The sequence below is a fragment of the Ambystoma mexicanum genome, chromosome 7q (genome assembly GCF_040938575.1).
Source record: "Ambystoma mexicanum isolate Mex_15411 chromosome 7q, UKY_AmexF1_1, whole genome shotgun sequence".
In the NCBI taxonomy this organism is placed as follows: Eukaryota; Metazoa; Chordata; class Amphibia; order Caudata; family Ambystomatidae; genus Ambystoma; species Ambystoma mexicanum.
This window is the reverse complement of record NC_090941.1, coordinates 38,554,901-38,581,491: the sequence shown is the minus strand read 5'-3', so window position 1 is coordinate 38,581,491 and position 26,591 is coordinate 38,554,901.

Genomic DNA, 26,591 nt, shown 5'->3' with positions numbered 1-26,591 from the left:
GTGACTAGCATGACGTGATGGTGGACAGTTATGCCATACAAGAATAGCGCGGGCACATGTAACTACTTCAGCGGATATGTAGGTCATGATTACAAAACGAAAAGTGCATATTCTCCCTTGAACAAAATTATAAAATCTTTTTTTTAAATTTTTTTTTTAGGGAAGTGTGGGAAGAAGGCTCAGCGCTGGTAGGTAGTATCTATTTTGTGTCTTATTGGTCTGTGGGATTCTGCCGCAGATGTGATAACTTGCATGCTTACCCTTGCACCTTTATTGCTTGTGCCTGCAGTATGGACCTCTTCCATGAATGTGGCAAAATACAAATGTAAAGCGATATATTTACAAACACTACAGGACATGGAGAAAGATACCGCTGCATAGTCAGTTGGCAGGTCCCTCAATGATATTAATGAGAATAGTAATTGGGAAAGGATGACCTACAAAGAAATTTTGTTCTGTAAATCTGACTCCACCATGGAGAGGTTTTTAGAATTCACAAATAAGTACTTGGGTAACTTTCTTTTACTCCTGAACAGTGTGTTATCATGTGTAATTCTGTAGTTTTGTGCCTCAAATAGCCCTCTCGGGTGTAACTTTGGGTAGGTGCCTTACAATGTTTTTCAAGTCAGTAAAATGGGCCCCTTGATATAGAATATCAGGGTGCCACGTCTATGTAACCTTTAAATTGTTTGGCTCTTGTAAGGTTTGTGTGCATGTAAAGTACATTCCCGTCACCCCTCCACCCCCCCCCCCCTCAAGTAGAACTATGAGCTCTCGTCCTATTGGGGCATTCTGCCACATTGAGGGATAGAACATAATGAAAGAACCAAACAGGGTGGATACTATTAAAATGCACATCATATTAAGCCTTCCTTAGATTGTTTCGACACACGGGAAAGTCTAATTATCAGTAGTTTTAAAAGGAATAGTCATCAAAATAAGCTAAATGCATTTCGTCTTGGGTTTCTTATTTCATATGCTAAGATTTCATGCTTTCAATGTTGAAACAAACTTTTATTTTATTTTTTTCAAGTAGCATGGTAGCTTACTATTCATCTTTGACTGCGAAAACGATTATTCAGCAGAGTGCAGCCATTGTAGTTCACGAAACAATAGTTATATTACGTCAAGATGCTCTTCCACCTTTTTGGAAATCATTCCGTGCAGCTGGCAAACAGCTTACATTTAGCTTTACCACCTGCCATGCACCACTCGCATGATAATGGCCCCTCACCTAAATCTACTTCTAAACTACCTACCTACAATTCATGTCATGCTGCTCAAAGTGTCCAACCTGGTGTATTTCAGTATTTTCTTTACTATATAATTTTCAGTGCAAAGTTTATTCTGATTTGGAGTTGGGATGCTTTTTTTGTTGGTTAAAAAAAAATATTGATTTCATGCTTTATTGGAGTTTGCAATGTGCCAGGATACAAGAATTGGCCTGATCTCATGCTTGAGCAGCCAGAAAAGAGTAAGCCATTTTAAGAAGGGAGATGGCAAAGGGGACGTAGGAGTGCAAATTGAGGGGAGATGGTGCGTGACAGGACGGGCAAGTGTAGGGTTATTACAGAGCAGTTGGTTCTCACAAAGTTGTTAGGTGGCCAAGAACTCTAAGATTGAGCGATTGTTAATCCTGAGATGGGTAGGTGTAGTTAGTATGGTGCCTTTTGGAGGTTCAGGATGTGCAGGAATAATCTGCAGAGGGGCCTTTGTGGTGTTTCTGGGTCTTATTACATCTTTCAGGGTCATGAATAATTTGAGCCTTGGGTGATGATGCTTTGGGTTGAGACTAATCTGACCGGGTCCTTATTTTTCTAGGACTTTTTAATTGCACTTGTTGGGAAGACGCTGAACCAATGGATCTAGTAGGTATATAATGGATCGACAAGCTGGCTAGGTTTTTTGGTGCTAAATTGCAGAAGGTCTTGTAAACCAGACTATTTTGTGGACTATTGGTTGCCCCATACGTACGTGAGGCCTAACCTCGCCGGTGACACATTGTTCATAAGTAGGAGATTGTGAATATTTTTCTGGGGTGGCTTATAGTTGTGTTGCAGTAATCTAGTTTGGCTATAACCAGTTCCTGGGTCCTATTTTGTGACTGATACACAGGGTGGGGAGGACTTTTTTAAGCAGGTGACATTTATGAGCATTCCTCTCAATCATCCTATTCCCTATTCATAGTCCTGGGTCTGTCCTATTACTTCGTCCTAGTCTCCCTTCCATGTCCTATACAAGTCCATTTTCTTTAATCTCAACATATTTCTTCCATATTATACTTGCCTATTCTTATTGTAGAAAGTCTATTTCCAGTGGCAAAGCCATAGATCTTGAATTGCCAGCAGTTTATGCCACAAATACTGGTTGTATTTTGATGTATCCAAATAATGAAATATTTTGAGGTTTTATTAAACCAACGCTTGTAGATTGTTCACTCTAACTCAACATACGAGCAAAGAAAAACATGTACCTATTCGGCAGGGCTAAATTGAGACATTATCTGTAGATCGCGTTCCTAATCTGCACCAAATACTACCTTGAATAGCTTGAACTTGAAACTTGATTTAGGGCTTTCCTTGTCAGCGCCCACAAGGAAAGCCGTCGGAGGGAGCCTGAAAGAGGTCCCTCCAATATGGAAGCTTGGAACAATATTTGTACATAAAATAGGTAATGTACCTGGAACGTAGTGTAATTACAATTGTTCTTTTTCCTCAATATCTATATTCTTATTTACGTTGATCAGGCAAGGAATTAACAGGACTCACCAAAGGTTCTGCTCCTCCTTGACTTGAGCGATAAGTAACCACAGGGGAAAAGTGAATGCAAGAATCCCCCTAAACTCCTTCTCCTCCCTAACGGGAGAAAAAGCCCAGAAGGGGAGAAGGATCTCAGGGAAACCCTCGGGGAATATAAAACCTTTATCCGTCTTCAGGTAACCGTCTGCTTCAGATGGATTCAATGCAGCGGTTTAGTCTTGGAAGTTCTAGTCGAACACGGATGTCTAAGTAAAGAGGTAAGGAAACAAGCTAAGTGATTTGGGTAAAAGGTACAGTAGAGAGAGATGTAGGAAATGTATTTATTTACCCAATTAAGGACAGAGGTAAGTTCTGGCATGGAGCGCTGGTGAAATATGACCGGGGACGAATTCCCTGTCAGAGGAATAGTCTGTTAGAACAGTGAAAGGGAATAGATAGTATGTGTAATCTAACGGAATTGTACCTGGAAACAGGAATATAATTGATGGAGTATTCGGAAAGCAGTCTTGGAGATCGGGAGAGGAATCTTTCAGTGTCTGTAAGGCAGACACGGCGCTCTTGCCCCCGATTGACAGCACAGTGTAGATCAGTACTGCTGTTTGGCAAAACCTTTCGAGGAAGGGACGGCAAGGGAATGAGAAGGCTGGGAGTTTGGGTAGCGGTCGAATTACCCTGAGAATTGAAAAACAGGAGTCACAGTGGTAATGAGAAAAGTGAAAGATACATAGACAGTAAGATACAGCCTAGGTTCGTACTTGCGGAGTGTTGAAAGCGCAGAGTAGCAACGCGTACACGTGTTGTGGAGAGTCTCTGATCTGCAGTGAGCTGTGGAGGGGGAGGAGTCTGCCAATCCTCCACAGGCCAGAAAACTAGACTGTTATTGTCAGATAATGCCTTCTTGGAAGGAAAAATGGACGACACCCGTCTCCGGGACCATCTATGCCAAAGAGACCAACGCCTCCTGAGAGGCGTGACATGTAGTGACCCTTAAAACCAAACCATCTTCACTCAGAAACTAAGGCTTACAAGACACCGGGAACACAGGCTAAATTTTTATTTTCCATTAGGGTGGAATGATCTAAATATCAAATTAAAGTGCAAACTATCCATCTAGCATTTGTTGCAGATTAGGAGAGCGATCTACAGATACTGTCTCAATTTAGCCCTGATAACCTGTGATGGGTTGAAATACGTATTGGCTTTTTCTTTGCTTGTGCAGTTATAAATCACAGAACTTGAATGGGACATCAAAATACAGCCAGTATTTGAGGCATACAAATCACAGAACTTGAATGGGACATCAAAATACAGCCAGTATTTGAGGCATAAACTGCAGGCAATTCAAGGTCTTCTATGGGTTTGGTGCTGGAACTGGATCTTTTAGACATTACTTTTTCAAGCCTCAGTTTTGGTATGATTCGTGGTACTGTCCAGCTTGCCAACCACATTGCTTTCAAATTGTAGATTTATATATATTACTATGTGGTGTAGCTCACACTTTAGTGTACCCTCATTCTAGACTATATTATTATTCACCTTGTGATCCCTCTTCCTTATTGTCCATCATCCTACTTCCCTGGCCTAGTTCTTCTCATTTCTGTTTCTTTTACTTGTACTAGCCCTTCTTCCTTGCCCTTCTCCCCAATTCTATGCCCTCTTCCTCATCCTTCTCCCTATTCCTCACCCTATTCCTAGTTCCTTTTCCATGCCACTATTCTTCGTCTTTGGTGCTTTTTTATTCCTGGTCTCATCTGCTTCCTCCTAATTTCCTTATCTTAATCATTCTAGTGCCACATTTTAGATAGAATTGTGAATATTAGACTGCATCACATTTGACAGGATTAGTGAATCTCAGCCTGAGCCACATTTAGATGGAAATGCCGAGGTAATCACGCTCTGCATCTAGACAATGTCAAAATTGGCATGTATCTCATCTAGATAGCGATGCCACTAACAAACCCACTGAATCATACCCTTCTGCATACACCTCACTCTAACCAAACACAACCACACCTCTAAAGCACACCAAAACGCATGAACTTCACTTCAACAACAAAACCAATCACACTTAACCTCGCATGTCTGCTACCAACCGAAAACCACACCTGAGCTCAGCAAACAGTGTTAACTGTACTGAAGCTGCCAGTAGCACATCACTGCTCTCTTGCACTTTCCTGCTCGGTCCAACTAACTCCACCCCACCCCTTTCCTTTTCGCCAGGGGACCACTCTGGTGGTGACGATGCATGGTAGAAGTGTCCTTTACAAGCAGTGCTGAGCTCCGAAAGCGACGTGCACGCTCCATACTTATGCAGTAATAGCAATATTTGGAGCCATCGCATCACATTGCACATAACAGTTCCTGCACAGTGGACCACTAATCACAGCATTCCCTCACCCAATCACAACAGTGCCCAAGACCGTCTAGGTCAAGCTTGGTAGAGCTTAGAAGTTCAGCTCAAGCTTCACATTTGGGGGGTATCACTACATAATATCCCCAACAGAAATATCGCCATAGATATGGCTGTTTGGTTAGCCATAGGCGATATTTTTGTTGGGGATATTATGTGCGAGTGGCGGTTGCGGGGGTGTCCCTGATGCGGGTGGGTCCCCTGCAGGGTCCATGTAGGAATTTCACCGTAAAAATATGACGATATTTTTGCATCGCAATATCGTTGCAGCAGGATTAACACATGGAACCATTTGGGTAAGAAATGTGGATACATCATGGATTACAGTGGATACATCATGTCAATCCTGGCTTCACATAAATTGTTATATTCCAACACATTATATCTCCCCATCCACTCCCTCTGTTTTCCAGTCTCCATCTCCTGCAGTGGGGATTCCTCTTCAGCGGAGCTCATTGAGTCTCCATCACTCGATCCCTCATGCGAGGGCTGAAATAATTCAGCTATCAATTGCCTCCAACCCGCTAGGGCTCTGGCTTCTTCTTCTGTCCCCCCTTTACACGCTTCCTGCCATACCACTGTTTCCACCTCCGCCCACGTCTGCAGATCCCTCCACCACGTATCCAAATTGAGCCTATGACAAGCTTTCCAGCCCATTGCAATCCTTCTCTTTGCCAGGACACACGCCAGATCCTTCAATTTGCTTACATGTTTAAGGAACCCTCCTAGCAAACAGGCCCACGCAGGATCAACCTTCATGCAGATCCCCTTGTCTTCCATTTTTTTGTGCTATTTCTCCCCAGTATCTCTATCAGCGGGCATGCCCAGAACATATGGACCATTCCTGCATTTTCTTCATTACATTTTGGGCACACCTGGCATCCAGCGTTTCTAAATTTAGCTTTCTTCTGTGGCGTCAGGTATGCTCTGTGGGTTACATACAGCTGTATCTGCTGCAATCTAGCATTTCCTGATACTTTTTTATGATATCCTTGCGCTCTCTCCCACATCCCATCACTCATCGGGGTCCCTACTTCCTCTTCCCAATCCAGTCTAAGTTGCACCACCTCCCTGCCCACTCGGGACATTATCATTTCATACACTCTAGACGTTTCGTGTCCCCCTTCTGCTCTATCATATAGCATATTCAAAGTAGTGTCTGGTTCCTCTGCCAGTTCCACTTCAGACCAAGTATCTTTTATTCGTCGCACTACCCCGTGGTACGTGATATATTGCCCAGCACTCAACCCCATTAGTTCCACTAGCTTCTCAAATTCCAGAACCTTCCCCTCCTGCCACACATCCCCCATCGCTGCTATCCCAATCGGTTCCCAATGCTGCCTAATCATCAGCCTCAGTTGCTGTTCCTTTCCCACCACTGTGAATAGTGGGATCTGTGGGGAGCACGGGGACGGCTTGTCCATTACATCGACATGCCCTTTGCCACATTCCCCATCCAAGACCCAACATCCCCGGGCGACCTCCCAACTCCGATTTGGCCAGCCATATAAGTATGGGGCGCAGTCCTTCTGAAGCAACCTGTGTTCTAAGTTAGGCTCCTCAGAGAGCCATTTGGCCACATATTGTAATTGGCTCGCTACATGATAAACTTCCCAGTTTGGCAACTTAATGCCTCCCTTCCCGTATGGGTTTTGTAGTTTCCACAGGGCTACCATGTTCCTCATCCCATTCCCTGCATATACCATCAAGCCTGACAAAGAATTTCCTGAGCATTGAGTATGGGATGTTCGCAAAGCAGTGCAGCATTCTGGGCAGCGCCACCATCTTGAGCATCGCCCCTCGTCCCATCATCGCCAAGGGGAGTTTCGTCCAAAATGTCATACTACTCTCCAGTTTCTCAACTGCCCTCTCCGTGTTGTGCCTATGTTCAGCCTCCACCGTATGGTATACGTCTACCCCAAGATATCTGAACGTTGTAACCTCCCACGGTATCTGCAGGACCGGCAGATTCTCTAACGGGAGCCCTCTGTATCTGCCCAACGGGAACACACAGGACTTACTGGGGTTCACAGCTATGCCTGAGAGTTCTGCAAACCTCTTCATCACTTCCAGTATGTATTGGAGGTTCTCTTCTGGGTAGCCCAAATACAGTAACATGTCATATTCATGTAATGAAATGAAATGTGGTGTCTCCCCGATGACAATACCTATTGCATCATATTGCTGCCTTAAATAAATCGTCTGGGGTTCTAAGGCTAAAATATACAGCATAAGGGACCATGGGCAGCCCTGTCTGGTGCCTCTGCTGATTTTCAGAAACCACGGCTCCTGTCTTGACTCTGGCCAGTGGCGCACTGTACAACAGTTTGACCCATTTAAGATATCCTGGTCCCATACCATAATTGGCTAGGGCCGCCATTAACCAGGGCCACTTGACCGAGTCAAATGCCTTGATCGCATCCAGTGATACTATCGCCGTCATCCCCATTAGCATGTTCAACCACTCGGTGAAGTTGCGTAAGATTATTTTTGATGCTCCTATTCGGGACATATCCTGTCTGATCGGGGTGTATTAATTTACTTATGACCTTCTTCAATCTATTCGCCAAGATCGCTGTTAGAATTTTACTGTCTTGGTTCAACATCGACAACGGCCTATACGAGCCACAGTCGCTACCAGGCTTATTGGGCTTGGGGAGTGGTATAATAATCACTTCCCTTAAGTATTCCGGTAATTTCCCAGCTTCATATGCTCGTTGAGCATCTCCAGCAGCGGGGGAGTGCCTCTGTTTTGTATGCCTTGTAAAATTTGCTTAGGAGTCCATCTGTTCCCGGGCTTTTACACGTGGGCAGCAGCCTTACCACTCCCTCTAGGGTGATCGGGGCGTTTAGCTCCTCCTTCTCTGCACTAATCCGGGGTAATACAATATCTTCCAGCGTTTCCCCTATCTCCTCCCCATTACTTCCTGTCTCATCCCCATACAGCCATCTATAATACTCTACAAATTCCTGATTAACCCCCTCTTGCGTATCCACTGTGCTGCCATCTTCTCTCGCTATCGTCCTGATTGGGGGCCTAGAGGTCTCATTTTTATAGAGCCATGCCAGGACTCTCCCTGTTTTGTCCCCTCCTGCATGTTGCCTCTCTATATACTTCTAATAATTGAGGTTGCACAATCCTTCCCAGCATGCTGAACATTTCTGCTGTAGGCTTAATGCCATTTCTGCATCTTCCTTAGTGTTGCCGCCCCATTCCAATATCCCTTCTAGCTCTTTTTCAGTGTCCTGCAACTCGGCCAGTATCCCATTCTGCAGCCCCCTGGACTTGGCTATGGCAATTCCCCTCACTACTACTTTAAAGGCTTCCCAGAGAGTACCCGCTGTCTTAACACTGCCCGTGTTTATTTCAAAATAACTTCTCTTTTCGCATGTCTTCCCTAAAAACATTGTCTTTAAGTGTCTCTGCTCTCAAACGCCATGTGCGTATCTTCCCCCTCGGGGGCCGGTACTGCCACACTTCCATCAGTGGCGAGTGGTCTGAGAGAACTCTTGCTTTGTATTCCACCTGCAGTATTTCAGTCATTAATTCATGTGTGACAAACACATAGCCTAATCTAGTGCACAAGCCCTGTGGGGCTGCATAGTGTGAATATTGCCTATCCTGCGGATGGCGTGCCCTCCATGCGTCGGCCTGCCCAAATCTGTCAACAATGACTGCAGCGTCTTTGCAGCCGGTGTGGGTCTATCTACTTTAGAGTCTGATCTATCTATTGCAGGATTTAGCACACAATTAAAGTCGCCCCCCTACAGTACAGGCCCCCCCGCACTTTCACTGTGTTTACCGTACAGGGTCCTAAAGTACAACGCTGTATCCTGATTCGGAGCATAAGTATTTACAATACAGATCTCTCTGTTTTCCACCAGCCCTTTCATAACCACCATCCTGCCATCCGACTATGCGGCAGAATGCAGGCACTGGAACAGGACATGTGGGGCCACCCATGTGATTACCCCTCTTGAATAAGCTGAGTATGCCGCTCCTACTACCGTCCCCTTCCACTTCTTCCGTATCACATCCAATTTTGCTTGTGTTAAATGAGTTTCTTGTAATAAGGCTATATCCACTAGCTGCCTGTGCAGGTACATCATAACCTTGTTTCTTTTCAAATAGCTGTTGAGCCCCCTCAGTTTCCAAGTGACTATTTTAAGGTCTCCCATGAGTCATCTTGTTTTCCCAGAGTGTAGGCTCCCCCCCAATTGAACACCCTCCCCAACTACAACAAACCACAGCACACAATCCCTTCCCTCCTCCCTCCCCCCCTCTCCCTCCTACCCCAACAACTGCCCAGCTCCATCCCTGGATCTCAGGCGTCCCCGCGTTTTGTTCTACCTTGGAAGCCCAAGTTGAGAACCCAGCAGGGTGTCGCTGCACTATCAGTGACCTAACAAAACTCTAAATGGGGATATAAAGACTAGCCCTAAGAGGCTCCCTTACCAAGCAATAGTCTCCGTGCTCACGGATCATGTTTTCTACCAACCAATGCATTCCCGCCTTCCGGCTGCGTCAATGACCCAATCAAGTCCCGTGGTCTTAAGTCCCCCCAAGTTCAAGTGCTCACTCTATACATTACTTATCTCCTCCTCCTCCATCTCCCTTCTGGATGTCCGACTCCTGAGGGCAGCTTTGCATGTCGAGCCACCCCATGGCGTCTTCCCGAGTGTCGAAGAACAAGGTTCTGTTTTTATAGTAAACTTTCAGCTTAGCCGAGTAGAGTAACATGTACTTGTGGCCCGCCTCCCGCAATCTCCTCTTGACAGACCCAAATTTCATACGGCTCCGTTGCACCGGCAGGGTATAATCCGGGTAGGCAGTTATGCTCGCCGCCCCTTGTTGTATTGTTCCTCCTTTGCAGAAATGTTCAAGGATTCTTTCCCGATCCCGGTAGTTAAGCATCTTAGCGATCATTGGCCTAGGCGGATTACCCGGCAGCAGCTTCCGTGTTAGGGCTCTGTGCGCCCTTTCCTCCACGAATCCCTGGGACAAGGCTCCCCCAGTGATCTCCTGCATCAGCATATTCTCAAACTCTGTAGGGTTTTGACCCTCAGCCCCCTCTGGCAGTCCAACGATGCGGATATTATTCCTCTGGACACGTCCTTCCGCCTCCTCCGCCCTGCTTTCCAAGTTACCCACCTGTTGCACCAGGGCATGAAGCGCCGATTTGTGCGCAGCACACTCCGCTGTGGTCAGGCCCACCTCTTTCTCAAGGGTCTCCATGCGCTACGCCAGTGTCCTGACATCCTGCCTAAGGAGGTTCACATCCTCCTGCACCGCCCCAACTTTGAGCTCCAGCGCTGTTTTCAATTCCGTCACGACCAGTTCAAGCTTGGTCTCCCAAGCCACCTTCAAATCGGTGATCGCTGCAAGGACCTCCTTGTTCGTACCCATAGCGCCCATTCTCCCGGCTAGAGCTTTGTCTTTGCTCCTGGCTCCTTCTGGGCCAGGCGGTGTCCTGGCGTACTCGTCTAGCATGGGCTGTTTGCCCTTCAGTCTCGGAGGCTTATTTGACATTTCGCCACAGCGGGAGCCGTGGACGAGCCCCCACTTATGGTTTCCAGCCCCGTAGGGGGCGGGCTTCTGTCTGCACTTGAGCTCAGGGGGGAGCCGAGCGCTGCGTGCCGTAATGGAGCATCCACCTCCTTATCCGGCGCTAGCCGCAGCAACTGTTATGCTCCTTCTGGGCCAGTTTCCATCTGGGTCCCAGTCAGTGTGCAATGTGGACGTTGGCACTGTATGGTGTGTTTTTTTTTTATATCCAGTGTTGGGCACTGCCTCTCTTGGGTGTAGACGGGTATGAAGCTCTGGGTGTCCCTGTTAAGCCCATAGGTATTGTGGTATCATCAGCCTCTAATGCTCCATGGAGGCGGCCTCTGGGGCTTGCCTGGTCCCCTATGTCCCGTCTCACAGCACCGGTAGTGGCACTCTCCACAAGCAGCTTAGCTTGCAGTGTCGTGGGTCGTGTGGAGAATCTGCCTTGATCTGTTGTCAGCCACTGTAATTCCTTCGGTTCACTCCGCGTGGCCAGAGTCTGATTCCCAGTGTTCGTAAAGGCAGCCACCACTGCTTTCCCCCTCGCTAGCCCCAGGGGCCACTGCTACAGTGTTGCATGCCCGTTCAGTCACCGTCAGCCAGGCGCAACAATCATTTGTTTCCTAACTTGGTGCGCTGACAGTGTCTCCTTCAGCTTCTGCGCCTGGGCCGCGGCAGCCGTTTGATCGTTCTGCTTATACCGCGGTAGCGCCTCTGTGCGCACACCGTACAGCTGCGGCCAGCCTCAGCGCATATTGTTTTTAGGGATGTGGGGTGCAGCAGCCCGCCGCGCCACCGCACACACCTAATGTCATTCTTCCTCTGATGCGAAATGAATCCGTCGATGTAGGCTTGCCAATTACACGAAGAAACGGTGGGACGCCGGCGCGCCACTGCTCCCTTCGCGCACCGTCTCTTCGCTCCGTGCAAAGGCTGTTACTTTGTTCCTTCGTTATCAGATCACCATCTTGGATCTGAACGGCTCGGGTCGCCGCGAGCACGAGAGGGCACAGAACTTCCTCTGCATCCCGTTCTGTGGGCTCCGGGTGCCCTGCAGTCTCGCTCCACCGGTTCATGTGCATGCACACATGTTTCTATCCACCGCGGGCATCTTTATATGCACCTTTAATGCAGATCATGGCAGGGTCGTCGGGAGCTCCTCCAGAACATTTCCCTTTACATGGCCCTGTAGCCACGCCCCCTATACGGAAGAGGCTTTATATGTAAGTAGAACTGAGCACTGGGAAACCAAAAGGTGGTGGGGGGTGTCTGCTTCTTAAATGCTTTCCCTTTATGAGGGGGGGGAGGGGTGACGGGGAACTGTACATCCTTAGCCTATGTAATTCAAAATAAATTTCCCATTCGACAGAAAACGGGTTAAAAATCTGAAATTAACCAAACTCTCTTCCTAGTGTCTGAAACTATAGCCTATAATTTAATTGGGTATTCCCAAGGCATAAAATGTCATAGCAATTTGCTATGCAATTCTGTAGGCTTGTTAAATAAATGGACACTTGTGAAGCAAAAATGTTATTTAAGTTGCCCTGTTAAATGAAAGCACAGCTCACCCTGCATTCCTCTTGCACTCGGGTCTCTGCCCTTTTTTATCCTGTTCACTGCAGTAATCATCTCCTCCTCTAAGTGCCTCTGTGGGAGTGCTAGTCAATTTACTTTTTTATTCAAATAATTGCAAGCCAGAAGTAAGCAGGATGACAATTTTTATAAAGCCAACTAAATCCCGTCTGGCTAAGACCACTATGTGTTAACTTTATATTTTGTAGAACAGTCATGCAATTCCAGTGAATCGGTGTAGTGTCTCCATGTTTTACAGTAATTCAGGTTATTATATCTGAATCTGTCGACTAGATTTCATGTTATTGGTGAAGATGCATCATATAGAATCGTGAGCACTTGATAACGTACATGATTACACAGCTGCGTATTTTGGATGGCAAACTTGGTCCTATGACCTACAGGTCATACATCTGCAACTGGCGCTGAACCCATAATCCTGTACACTCTTATCACACCTGTTGTTTTTATACCAGCTAGCCTGAAGGTGAGATGGCCACAAAATACAATTTTACACCTAGCTTGTCCAGTTGTCTGCCTGCTGTGGCATCCACTCTGCTTAGTCTTACTGTCCTACCTCTTACATAATATACACAAAGCTTACAAGATACTACACAATGTAGTGATCAATAGTTCCACCCAGTCTGTACAGCTACATATCTGCTACAATACCATCCACTGTATTTCGCCTCCAGAGATCACTTTGCTCTGACTATGATTGCCTTGTATAACAGCACACACGAGAGGTGACCAAACTGTTTTCAGAGCCTTTTTATTGTATCTGTCATTCATGGAGCGAACCTTTTTAGAGGCTCGTCCAAGGCATGCAACTCACCCACTTGATAAGGCTTTATGAAGGGCAAGTACCATTTGCAGGGGACATTTGAAACTTGTATTTAATTACTTTGGATTAATTCACTCTCTGGCCTCTGGGTGGCAGCTGCGTGACAAACATGGTGTGTTTTTGGTGACTTGACTTGCACCATTTTACAGAAAGTGCATTTTATGTTTTGTAGTCTTGCCATGATGGGTAGAGTGCATTTCCCTTAGGCCGAGTAGGTAAACTTGGTTACTAGACTTGCAGGTGTAGCAGAATTTGCAAGGCCTCACTGTAATGTCTTACTCCAGCGGTACTTAAAAGCTGTTTGGTTGTTTTTATGTCTTGTGTACAAACAACTTCTAATGACGGATTAGGGTACCATTGCTTATAAAATGGGTTTGTTTTCTAATCAGAAAGTTAATTGGCAAACTCTAGCAATCCATTTTTGAAAATGACTTGAATCCTTTGTCCTGTTCACCCAGTCTTTAAGGAAGAGGGGTGTAATAAGTCCAAAATGTTTGTACAACTTTACCCCTATGCAGGCCTTTGGGGCACGGGGTGGGAGGATCGCTCCTGAAAATTCTCAAATCACAATTTTTATGGCCTTTCTGTGGGGGGTGGTCTAAAATCCCCCTAATCCTAGTTTTTCTGTCACACGTCCTCACCTCCCCCCACTCTAGAGGGGGGGTGGTCTGAAAACGAACCAGTAAGTCGCCCTGTGTCGCTGCCGTCCTACCATTCACCCTGTCTCTGCCATGGAACATGACTAGTATTTGAGGCATAAACCGCTGGCAATTGAAAACCTTCTATGGGTTTGGAGCTGGATCTTTTAGACATCATATAACTTTCAAGACTAAGTCTTGGTATGATCCATGGTACACTCCAGCTTGCCAACCACATTGATTTCAAATTGTAGATTTTTACTAGCAGCCCAGAGGCATCAAGGCCCTGTTACAAGAAAGTGTCTTGGTTACAAGGATGATTCTTTGCTTGGGGTTACAGTGAGCATAGAGCCTCAGTGTAGGAAGCAGAGGATTTCATAGGCGGTTACAGGTTACATTAACAGGTGATTACCAGTTACAAACGGTTCCAGTGAAGTTACAATGCATGGTGAGTAAAAGCAAACGGTATAGGCTTTGTTTAGTTTTTATAGCTTTCCTGAAGGCTGTGAATCTATGGTTCTGAGATGGGTTGATGGGGAGTTCAAGTAGATCGCTGCCATGACTGGGAAGCAGAGAGCATACTGCACGCATGCTTTGGGTCTTAGGAATGGCGATCCAGTTGGTGTATGGTCCTATATGTAAATGTATATTTGCATATATCACTAGGTGGTGTAGCTCATATCCTCATTCTAGACTACATTATCCTTATTGTGGTCTTCCACATCGTAGTCCCATCATCCTACTCCCCTTGATCTTCCCTGACCTAATTCTTTTTTTTTGTTCCTTACTTTTTCTAGCCCTTCCTTGTCCTCTTCCACATACTTATTCCTATTCCTCTCCCTAGTCCTGGTTCCTTTTCCATGCCCCAATTCTTTGTCCTTGTGCTTTTTTTGTATTCTTCGCCTCTTCCGCATTCTCCTATCCTTGGTATCCCTTTCAGTGCCACATTTCGATAGAATTGTGAATCTCAGCCACGTTTAGATGGAAATGCAGAAATATTCACGTGCCACATTTAGAAAGAATGTGGAAATGACATACACCAGATCTAGATGGCAATGCCACTAAAAAAAACTGCATGCACCTTGTAAACTCTAACTAAACACAAGCACACCAAACCACAGGAACTTCACCCAATTGCACATGTTCTCGTGTAAGAGAACACAGCGTTTATCAACCTAAAACCACACGTAAGCTCAGCAAACAGTGCTAACCGAACTGAAGCTGACAATAGAACATCGCTGCTGGTCACACTTTTTCTGCTCGGCCCTACTAAGTCCCCCATCCACTTTCCTTTTCAGATCCGCTAGGGGACCACTCCGGGGGTGGTGGTGCGTAGTACAAATATTTTAACAAGCACTGCTGAGCTCCTAAAGCGACTTTGAAGCTCCATACTTATGCAGTGAAGGCAATATTTGGAACATTGCATTGGTTTAATTGAACGTCATAAAACATGTTGAAATTTTAATTGAATACTAAATGGGACTTACAATTACAAACAGTATTTGAGGCATAAACTGCTGGAATTGGGTTTGAGGCTGGATCTTTTAGATCTATTTTTCGAGACTGAGATTGAGTCTTGTTTGATGCTTTGTGATCTCCAGCTTGCCAACCATATTGCTTTCCCAGACTGCTGTGATCAGACCCCCCAGCCCTTTGAAGCCATAACCATTGGGTGCTATACAAATATCAGATTACATAACGTAAATTGGAACTAATTGTCTCTTTGCTCCCCAAGCAAGTGCTTTTTACAATCCTTCAATTTTTTTTTTCAGGGAAGTGGAGAAAGCATGCTCCTACCTAGTAGGTTGAATCATTTTTTTGTAATAAGCAGTGTGAACGATTCTGCCCCAGATGTGGAAAATATGAAGGTTCATCTTAGACTAACACCTTGCATGTTTACCCTTGAGCCCTGCAGTATGGACATCTGCCATTAAAGTACAAATGTAACAATATATTTACAAACACTACAAGACATGGAGAAAGGTACCACTGCGTTGTCATAATTACATTGGCAGGTCCCTTGATATTCATTAATGAAAATAGTAATACAGATTACCACTTTTCATCGTTGCCTAAGGAGGATGACTTAAAGATTCAGTAAATCTGACTTGGCCATTGATAGGGCTTTACAATGAACAAAAATGGGTACTCCGGGTTAATTTGTTTTATTCCTGAACAGTATGTTCTCATGGGTAATTCTGATGTTCTCCTGACAAGTCGGGAGTAGGCCAAAGGTTGTGTGCCTCAAATGGGCATCTCATGAGTAACTTTGGGATCAACATAGTAACTGCTTTGTGTATTTGGCTCACGATGTTGCATTTCCAATGTCGTAAAATCGGCCCCTTTTTTATAGAATCGGTGTGCCATGTCTTAAATGTAACCTTTATATTATACAGCTCTCGTGAGGTTGGAGTGCATATAAAGTACATTCCTGCCACCCAAGTAGAACTAAGAGTTCTCTTCCTATATGGGACATTCTGCCACATTGAGGGGTACAACATAAGAACCAAACAAGGTGGATACTATTAAAATGCACATCATATTAAGCTTTCCTATTATAACTAGTTTTAAAAGTATTCATCAAAATAAGTGAAATGCAATTTCAATGACTACTTTTGTAGAGTGAGCAATTTTTCCTCTTGGGTTTATCTTGTTTCTTACAATGTTACTAAGACTGTTTCCCTACTGCATGGTAGCTCACTATTTTGTCATCTTTGACTGCGAAGATTATCCATCACGATTCATTCAGCTCAGAGTGCAGACATTGTAGTTCACGAAACACAGTAGTAGTTTCACGTCCAGATGCTCTTCCATCTTTTTGGAAATCATTCCCCTGAAGCTGGCAAATACATATTTTTTTTACAATTACCACCTGCCATGCACCCCTCCATTCACATGCTAATGGCCCCTCACGTATATCTACTGCCTATGTCGTTTTTTTACCATCGTAAATTGTGCCTCACTACAAATGAAACTTCAACTCGCACCACATCACTACTTCATAACACTGACTTTAAATATGGTATTCTCCTGATGTTAACTATGGTCACTGATGGCCTCAAGGCACTGGGAGGTGATCCTACTTGGTGTCCCCTAATAGGCCAATGCCTCTGGCTTATGATGGCTTTCAATGGCTGGTTCTCTTGTGCCTCCTGGATTTGTCCTTGCAGACATTTCTAGGAGGCGGGGGGGGGGGGGTTGCTGCGTCAAGTTCAATTGATGTACTGCTTCTCACTCTCCAGTCTTCTGTTTCTCCTGACAGAGGACCAGGTTGGGAAACTCCAATTCTACTTTATCTGCCAACTGCTTTGTTCCTTCTGTGACGCTGGATAATGACACGATGTGTCACAGATGGCTTCAAGAATGCACCTTCTCCTAGATTTAGTTCAAAGGTTTTGTAAAGGGCGGATTAAAGGGACGTCCCTTTCTCTCCCTTCCCTAACCAGGCTTTCATACTCCCCAGATTAGTATCTGCCGCATATGCAACCCTACTGTCTAGTGCCACCCAGCTGTCTGAGGGGCTAAAGGCAATTATCTATCCAACCTCCCTCTAGGACTTCCTACTTGGGACCTACACTGAATTAGTTGTAGGGGGCTGTAGGTTTGTGCCTTCCAGACACCCAAGCTACATCTCCTTCCTTTTGTGCCCTGATGATCCTCTCACTGCTATTCTACCATCCTCCAGCTACTCGCCTCCCAGTATCGCCCACCTTCTTGCCTGACTTTCCTCTGTTCCTCCAATATCTTTCCTACGCTCTCCTGGTAACGTTCCTGCTCTATCTCCCGCTCCACTACTCTCCTCTTTCCACTCAACTACTTTTACTCCAGTCACCTTCCACACACCCATCTTACATGCACACTCACAACACATACCATTCACCTTCTCTACAAATCATCACCTACAAAAGTCCACCGTCCTTCCTTCTGGTCTGCCACCTACTCCTCCTGACCTCATCAGATCCAGTGGTTTCAATTCTCTGGTAGAATGACGGATCTTCAGGTCCCAAGCAAGGTCGGCCAGTATCTCTTGTGGTCGGCCTGCTTTGAGAATGGGAGATGGCAATGTGACACTCCTCCTTACAGGATGGGGAGCCCACATGAAATTCGTGTTGGCTGTCTATAACCTTGTGAATTTTAGAATGCTATTCTTTAGCCAGCAAAGACCTGCCTGAGAGATTAAGGCACATTACACCTGAGGATTTCATCGACACTTGGGTACCCATGCAGGAGATCTGCAAAGTGGCTACTTGGTCATCATTTCACTCTGTCAGAAAACATTATTGCTTAGACGTTTTGTAAGGTTAGGGGGGTGACTCGTGGCAGAGCTGTTGTTAAAAGCATCAATAAATAACCCTTCTCAGCACCCATTGCCTTATGCTGACTGCTTTTGGGAGTATATCAAAGATGATTAATACGTGGGAGGAGCATCCAGTTGAAAACATTACCAGGGATAATGAATTTGTTCTACTGATGCATTGTACAGAAATGTGTATGGTGGGGGCCTTGTTGAGCAGCCTAAAGTTGGCTGCTTAGCTTTTGAGCTCTGTGCTGTACCAGCAGACATCTCCTTTTATACGGCGGCTTTCCTGATGCCCAGCAGCTGTGGCTCAACTCCCGGAAGAGTTGGCCGTGTAGGGGCGGAGATAAAGCTGCCTGCATGACCGCAACCCTTGTGCGACACACGTAGCTCCCTGCGCTGCTTGCTCCTCGGCACGCTTTGCTGCAGGAACTCCCTGCTGATCGCGGCCTGGGGGCTATCCCAGTTCATCGTAGCACCCTGAATCGGTGTTTGCACTCTCCTGTTCGCGGGCTCTCCCCCTGCCGCCGTGTTTTCGGGCTGGAGGCGGCCCCTGCTCGACTCTTGCCTGATGTACACTGCCAGAGCGCTACTGAACCTGGATCCTTTTGCAGGCGCGGCGGGTGTGGGTGATCCCCTTCCTCCCTCCAGCTTCCTGTTTGGGACATAGGTGCTCCTTGCTGGGCTGCGGCCTTAGGAGTGCGAGCTGTCGCCACTCCTGCTTTGTGCGCCTTGAAGATCCTGAGCGGCAGGGACTACCGGACCTCTCTACTCACTACCAAAAGCTCCTTGGATTCCTCGTGCTGCAGTGGAATTCAGAAGTCCCCCACCTGACGAATTGCTGTTGAGCTAGCTGCGTCCGTGCCAAGTGGAGTGGATCTCTGTCTGACCACGGCTGATCTGAAGGGCTGGCCTGGAGGATCGTGCGCTGCAAGGGACTGGAGCACTTAATCAGCCCCCTGGCTTGTTGGGTAAAGGCATCGCCCAAACAACTTGCCTGTTGACCATCTATTGGACTTGGGCCTGGATCCCCACTGCAAGCCCCAGACTGATGTGCTGTGGCCCCCTGTGTCTTGTCCTGTTGTACTTCTGCTCCTCGGGCTGTGTTGGTCCCAGGTGCCCCATGCTGCTGCCTGTCACATAACTGCTGCGGTACTGAGCTCTTTGCCCCAGTGCACCTGTCCCAGTCAGCCTAACCTTGCCTAATACTGGCATGCCATGCTGCGCATAGTTCATGCCATTCCTGCCTCATCGCTACTTCGGAACCACACCATTGATGTTGACGGCATGCTTGCACATAAACGCTTAAGGGGAGGCTCCTCTGCCTGCTGTTTAGCCTGGCCCTCACTTGACCGCTCTGCCATTGCCCTGGCTCCAACTGGATGCCACGTTGCCTGGTACTGTGACTTGTCTGCGGCGTGACCCTCACTAACAGGCACGTAGATAATGCTGCAGGGGACTCTCCGTGCTGTCTCTGACCCTTGTGGCCTGTAGCATTCGAGCCCTGCTGATCTGCTGTCATCATTTACAACCCGTGGCACGGGAGTTTGGGCCGCTCACGGTGCCCTGGGAGACCATAGTCATAGTGAAAACTCATTGGAGTGGTTAAGTTGGCAGAGTGATTCTATGCCGGCCTGTAATCCTTCTCCACTGGTCTCACTTGCTCCTGCGTGCTGGGCGTCTTGTGATGTAGGGAGCGCTGGATAGGCTGCATACTACACTTCCCTCTTGGAATCCTATCACACGGTCCGGTTTTCAGCCTTCTTGTACACGCCTTTACCTCCCGGTGCATGGCTCTCTACTGCCCCTAGCATGGGGGGGGGCTCCAGCTAGTCTCCTTTCTCTGGCGCTGACCTTGAGTGGGCGGAACACACCTGATCGCACTTCAGTCGACGACTCCGGCCTTCTGCGGACGCATTGACGTCACACATGGGCTGGCTGTGGCACCTGGACACCAGAAATGTGTATGGCATTTAAATTAATCCCAGGGCATAGGGTACTAGTGGTGAAGTGGCAGCAAGTCGGCTTACACCAATATTATCTGCTGGACAATAGCAGTGGCATCATTATGCTTTGAGTTTTATTGCTTACACATTTTTGTACCATACGTGGTTGAGCCTTGAAAGCACCACCAAGAGCACAAAAACGCAGGTTGGTGCAATGGGCATTTTCCAAAAGTGGTTGTGTAAAGACGTGTTTGCTCTTTATAGCTAAAACATAGCGTGTAAATTGACCATAGGTTATAAAATTTGCTTTGGAAAAGATGCTGCTCTGTGTTGAAGAGATGGAACTTGAGAAGCTTCTGGAGCTGACAGTAATAAAGGAGAGATACATGGAAAAAACACAGCACTTCTGAGAGCTAAGGGTGGAATAAGGGAACAGAAGATGTTTGGACAGTTCTTCTAGGACAAATAAAATCTAAAGTTTTTTACAAGTTGTTGATTATTGCAGTATTTGTTTGGCATACTTGGCTCTCGAACAGCCACTTTGTGGGTGAGGAGCAGGATTTGTCAACTTGAGCCACATTTGTACAAATTGGTGTTTTGGGTACTTGCAGTAAACTGTTTGGTGCAGCCTGACTTTGGATAAGATTGAGCTGAATTCCATGTAGTTGTGCAAGTAAAGGCTGTATTAAAACACACAGATGAGTTGGGGGTCTGTCAGAGCTGCAGAGTGGGGTATGATCAGCGAAAAGTGGGATAGAGCTGCTATAAGTTAATTGAGGCCTGTTCTGTTCCTTTACTTGGATAGTTGAACAAAGTAAATTGCTAGTTGCAGGAAATGTGGAAGTTGGTAGTGAATTAGGATCTGAGAAGTGTCTAATCAATTGGTTGAGGAGGTTCAAAAAGAATTGGATGTGAAGTTGGGGTCATCCAAGTGACTGGCAGAATGGGTTCAATGACAGTATAATTCAGGCGTAGGTATCTAGGGTTGCTGATCATTGTTAGTGGATGTGAGGAGAACAGTCTGTCTACTTGTCATACCCAGGAGGCAGTGGGTTCAAAAACACTTTGCGTGGAAGTCCCCACCTACCTGGTGCTGTGTGGCCTGGCCCACTGTAATATGCTTGCTGCTGCCTGACGTTGTTCCTGGCGGGGACTCTTTCTCTTTGCCATTCCTCGCTATGACTTCTTACCATCTGTTGCTTGTGTACTGCACAGGCCCTTCGACCCCCTGTCTGCTCATTGTGTTGAATAATCAGCCGGCTCAAATTTTCTTTTCTTTTTTTTTTTTTATTCGGTTGGCAAACAAGGCTGTTCTATACCTGTGCTACCTTTGGCACCTTCAGCAGCCAGAGGACAGAGGACAAACTAGAAGGTGGAATTAACAAAGGAGAAGGCTGGGCTGGGGACTGAGGGAAGTCTACCTCCCCCAGCAGCTGCAGAAATTGATATGGGATTCAGTTCCTTGTTTCCTTCTGTACAGAAGCAAGTTCACTTTCATGCATTTCCTCAAGTGTCTCCTAAATTCAGCACCACTACAATGGTACCCTCAAAGTCAGCCCCTCCAAGGATCCCTGTGTTAGGCTCAGGTCCCAATGTTAACTTTTGCCTTCCATAATTACTAATAGGGAGGGGGGCTCCTCTCCCAAGGACCCAACACATCTGGTGGAGCTACTGAATGGGAATCAATGGCGAATGCCTTTCTTCGCTCTTCTCACTAAGAATAAGGACATTTAAAAGGAATTGCTCACCTGGAATGTTTTTTCTTTTTATAACAAAGAGGGTCCTTGGTCCTATTTCTTTTAAATCCAACGTTGCTGTCCATAAAATAGGTCCTACCTTGATCCTTGCTGCCTCGTATCCTTCTGACAAGTGCCTAGGTGAAGCAGGCTTCCTTAATTCAAGGCTAATGTCTTTGCCTCCAGCCCCAGTTAATGGCCGTTTGAGGCTCCTCAGGCAGCCCCAATGCTGGACCTGCTTCTTCCAAAAACCCTTTGTGATCTTCCTCCGGCTTCGTAGAAGGAAGGCTATATGATCAGCGCAAGCTGGTCTCTGTGACTGCACAAGTTACGCTCATCTGCTACCCTTTTAAATGACATTGTCATTTGTGGAATCCTTTCGAAAGGGGCCCTAAGTGGAGTCAGTTATTTGATTTTGTGAAACACCCTTTATCCACTCCACAACAGGCCTTTCTAAACAGGCCTTAACCCATCAAGCCTCCACCTACTGAAAGCGGTGGCTTGCTGAAGCTGCATCCAGCTTCTTTGAAGTTTCTGAGGGGATTATGGTGGAGTTTTTAGCATGGTAACATCTGCTGCTACATTGGTCTGGAACCTGCAGGGATTCTGGAAGGAGAATGTAGAGGTGGAGATGAGAACACTGGAGAGACAGTTGGAGAGACTGAAGCATCTCCCTTCAGAGACTCCTCTCATATCCCCTTTTATATATATATATTCATAATACTTAAGTGTAACAATAAACGGGTCGATTCATGGAAATAATGTGCGCTGAAATTTTCGGCGCAAGCGTGCGAAAGCGTGCGAATCGCAGTGCCAGTGAGAAAATCGCAGCGAAACCCGCGCACAGCGATTCATGGAAGTCCGTGCACGAGGAAATTCCAGGATGTGCGCCAAAATACTGCGTGGCGCACGCTGGAACACATGTCTTCAAACCGCGTGCGCTAAGCGCACAGCGAAAGCCCACATAGCGCGGCGCACACAACAAAAGTAGGCGTAACACGGGGTGTGACACGCGAAATGGGGAACAATGCGTGAAAATGTGGGTGTCACGGGGGAAGAACAGGAGGCAAGTGCGCGGAATGCCCACACGCTCGCCTACAACACGTATTCATGGACTTGAATAGGGCAAACCAGCGCACGGGCAAAGACGCGCACAGGCCTAAACACGTCCGCCACACGAAGGCAGGGGTAGCGTTCCCTGCGCATGAAAGAAATGTGCGCTAACAAAAAGGACGTATATACAGCCACGATGAATGTCCCATACTGTGGCCCTCTAGGACAAATGACATGCAAAGGGGTACGCGACAAACGCTGACACCCGCTGTGTGAAAAATAGCGTGTGCGTGTATTTTGGGGGTTCACGTGAAGTTTCACACGCGATAGGCCTTGGGCGAGCGGGGTACGTGTATTTCAGGGGTTCACGTGAAGTTTCACACGCGATTGGCCTTGGGCGAGCGGGGTACGTGTAAATCTGGGGTGCGTGGGAAGTTTCACATGCGATTGGCCTGGGAAAGTGTATTTCAGGGGTGCGCGGGAAGTTTCACATGCGATTTTACTGTCAGAGCGGGGAACGTGTATTTCGGTGGTACGCGGGGAGTCCTACACGTGAATTGGCAGAGTGGGTCCCCCCAGGAGTCCCCTCTACCCCCTCCACGACCCCTGCAGCCAGCTCACACCACAGGGGACCACCCTGCACCCCTGGTCATGTCCCGCAGGCAGCCCATCCACCATGGGCATGCCCCCCAGCCAAGGCACATGTCACCTTGTAATATGATCAACAACTCATGTCCCCTTGCACCCCGACCCCCCAGCAGTCAGGGGCACCTGCCAGCAGGACCCCACTCATGTCCCCTTGCACCCCCAGCCCCCAGCAGTCAGCGGCACCTGCCAGCAGGCCCCCACTCGTGTCCCCTTGCATCCCCACCCCCCAGCAGTGCAGGGAATCTGCCAGAAGGCCCCCACTCATGTCCCCTTGCACCCCCACCCCCCCAGCAGTCAGGGGCCCCTGGCAGCAGGCCCCCACTCATGTCCCCCTGCATCCCCACCCCCCAGCAGTCAGGGGCCCCTGCCAGCAGGCCCCCACTCATGTCCCCCTGCACCCCCACCCCCAGCAGTCAGGGGACCTGCCAGCAGGCCCCCACTCACGTCCCACTCATGTCCCCCTGCACTCCCACCCCCCAGCAGTCAGGGGCACCTGCCAGCAGGCCCCCACTCACGTCCCACTCGTGTCCCCCTGCACCCCCACCCCACAGCAGTCAGGGGCACCTGCCAGCAGGCCCCCACTCATGTCCCACTCATGTCCCCCTGCACCCCCACCCCCAGCAGTCAGGGGCACCTGCCAGCAGGCCCCCACTCATGTCCCACTCATGTCCCACTCATGTCCCACTCATGTCCCCCTGCACCCCCACCCCCCAGCAGTGCAGGGCACCGCCAGCAGGCCCCCACTCATGTCCCCTTGCACCCCCACCCCCAGCAGTCAGGGGCCCCTGCCAGCAGGCCCCCACTCATGTCCTACTCATGTCCCCCTGAACCCCACCCCCCAGCAGTCAGGGGCACCTGCCAGCAGGCCCCCACTCATGTCCCACTCATTTCCCCCTGCACCCCCAGCAGTCAGGGGCACCTGCCAGCAGGCCCTCACTCATGTCCCCCTGCACCCCCACCCCCAGCAGTCAGGGGCACCTGCCAGCAGACCCCCACTCATGTCTCACTCATGTCCCCCTGCACCCCCACCCCCCAGCAGTCAGGGGCACCTGCCAGCAGGCCCCCACTCATGTCCCACTCATGTCCCCTGCACCCCCACCCCCCAGCAGTGCAGGGCACCTGCCAGCAGGCCCCCACTCATGTCCCCTTGCACCCCCACCCCCCAGCAGTCAGGGGCCCCTGCCAGAAGGCCCCCACTCATGTCCCACTCATGTCCCCCTGCACCCTGCCCCCCAGCAGTCAGGGGCACCTGCCAGCCGGCCCCCACTCATGTCCCACTCTTGTCCCCCTGCACCCCCACCCCCCAGCAGTCCGGGGCACCTGCCAGCAGGCCCTCACTCATGTCCCACTCATGTCCCCCTGCACCCGGACCCCCCAGCAGTCAGGGGCACCTGCCAGCAGGCCCCCACTCATGTCCCACTCATGTCCCCCTGCACCCCCACCCCCCAGTAGTGAAACGGCAATTCCATGACAGAAACCAAAAGTCAACTATGTACATCAACACATGTCTGCCACACGAAGGCAGGCAGCAGCATCCCTGCGCATTAAAAAAATGTGCGCTATCAAAACGTACGTATATACAGCTCTGATGAATTTCCCATACTGTGGCCCTCTAGGACAAATGACGTGCAAAGGGGTACACGACAAACACGGACACCCGCTGTGTCAACAATAGTGTGTATTTCGTGGGTGCACAGGAAGTTTCACATGCGATTGTGCCTGGGCGAGCTGGGTACGTGTACTTCAGGGGCTCGTGGGAAGTTGGGCTCGCGGGAATTTGGGCTCGCGTGAAGTTTTACACGTGATTCGGCCTGTGCGAGCGGGGTACGTGTAAATCTGGGGTGGGCGGGGAAGTACAGGAGGCAAATGCGCGGAACGCCCACACGCATGCGCCAAAAAAGACAAGCTAATCCGGAAACAGGTACGCCAGCAGGAAGCAGGCATACGTGGACCCACGTAGCATAAAAGTGCACGCAAACAACAAGCAAGCTCAGACGCCAGGATGAACATACCGTTCCTAGCAGCAGTGGTCGTGGGATACCGCAGGAGGAGGTGGAGGATAGTCAGGCCCAGAATTTTCACACCCAGAACCAGCCTTTTTGGCATGCCTGATAACCATGTGTATGGGAGGTACAGGTTTCCACCTCACATAATACTCGACCTGGTCAGTGAGTAGGAGGATGACCTCACATCACCCACCCTCTGCTCCCAAGCACTCAGCCCCCTGGAGAAGGTCCTCAATGTACTGTACTTTTTGGCCACCGGATCATTTCAGCGGACAAGTGCCATAGTGGGGGGGGGGTGTCACAGGCCACACAGTCACGCTGCCTACACCAGGTCTTGGCCATCATGACTGCACACCCATCAGTGCGCAGGCACATATACCTGACCAGAACACCTGCAGAAAGTCAGGCTGTCGTCCAGGGTTTCTACAGGGTGGCACAATTCCCCAAAGTCCTAGGTGCCATTGATTGCACCCATGTGGCCCTACGTCCCCCCAGGGCATCAGAGCACATCTATAGAAACCGCAAGCACTGGCATTCCATCAACGTGCAGGTAGTATGTGATGCCAAGGGAATCATCACCTCAGTATATGCCAACTATCCAGGGTCCACCCACGACAGTTTCATTTACAGAATGTCAACCCTAAACCGGGACCTAGAAGCTGGCCGGCATGGCGATACATGGCTGCTTGGTGAGTACAAATGCCACAGCACATGCATGCATGCCAGATACTGAGTAATGTCACAACCCCACTAATGATACCCATCACCACCTCCCCAAGGGATAGTGCCTACCCTCTGAGCACCCACATCATGACGCCAATTCAGAACCCCACCACGCCACCCGAGGTAAGATACAACACAGCCCATATTGCAACCCGGGGCATAGTGGAGCACACATTCGGAGTGCTCAAGTCACGCTTTCGCTCCCTTGACCGTTCTGGTGGGCAGCTGTTATACGCTCCCCCAGTAGTGTGCAGGATCATAGTGGCAGCATGTGTCCTGCACAACGTTGCAACACGCCTGGGCCTGCCGGTGGACATGGTGGTGCCCCCACATCCCCAACCACATGCATGCCCGCTGCGCATGGGAGGGGAAAGGGCACGGGTGAGGCAGCCCGAACACAGCTGGTGGCTA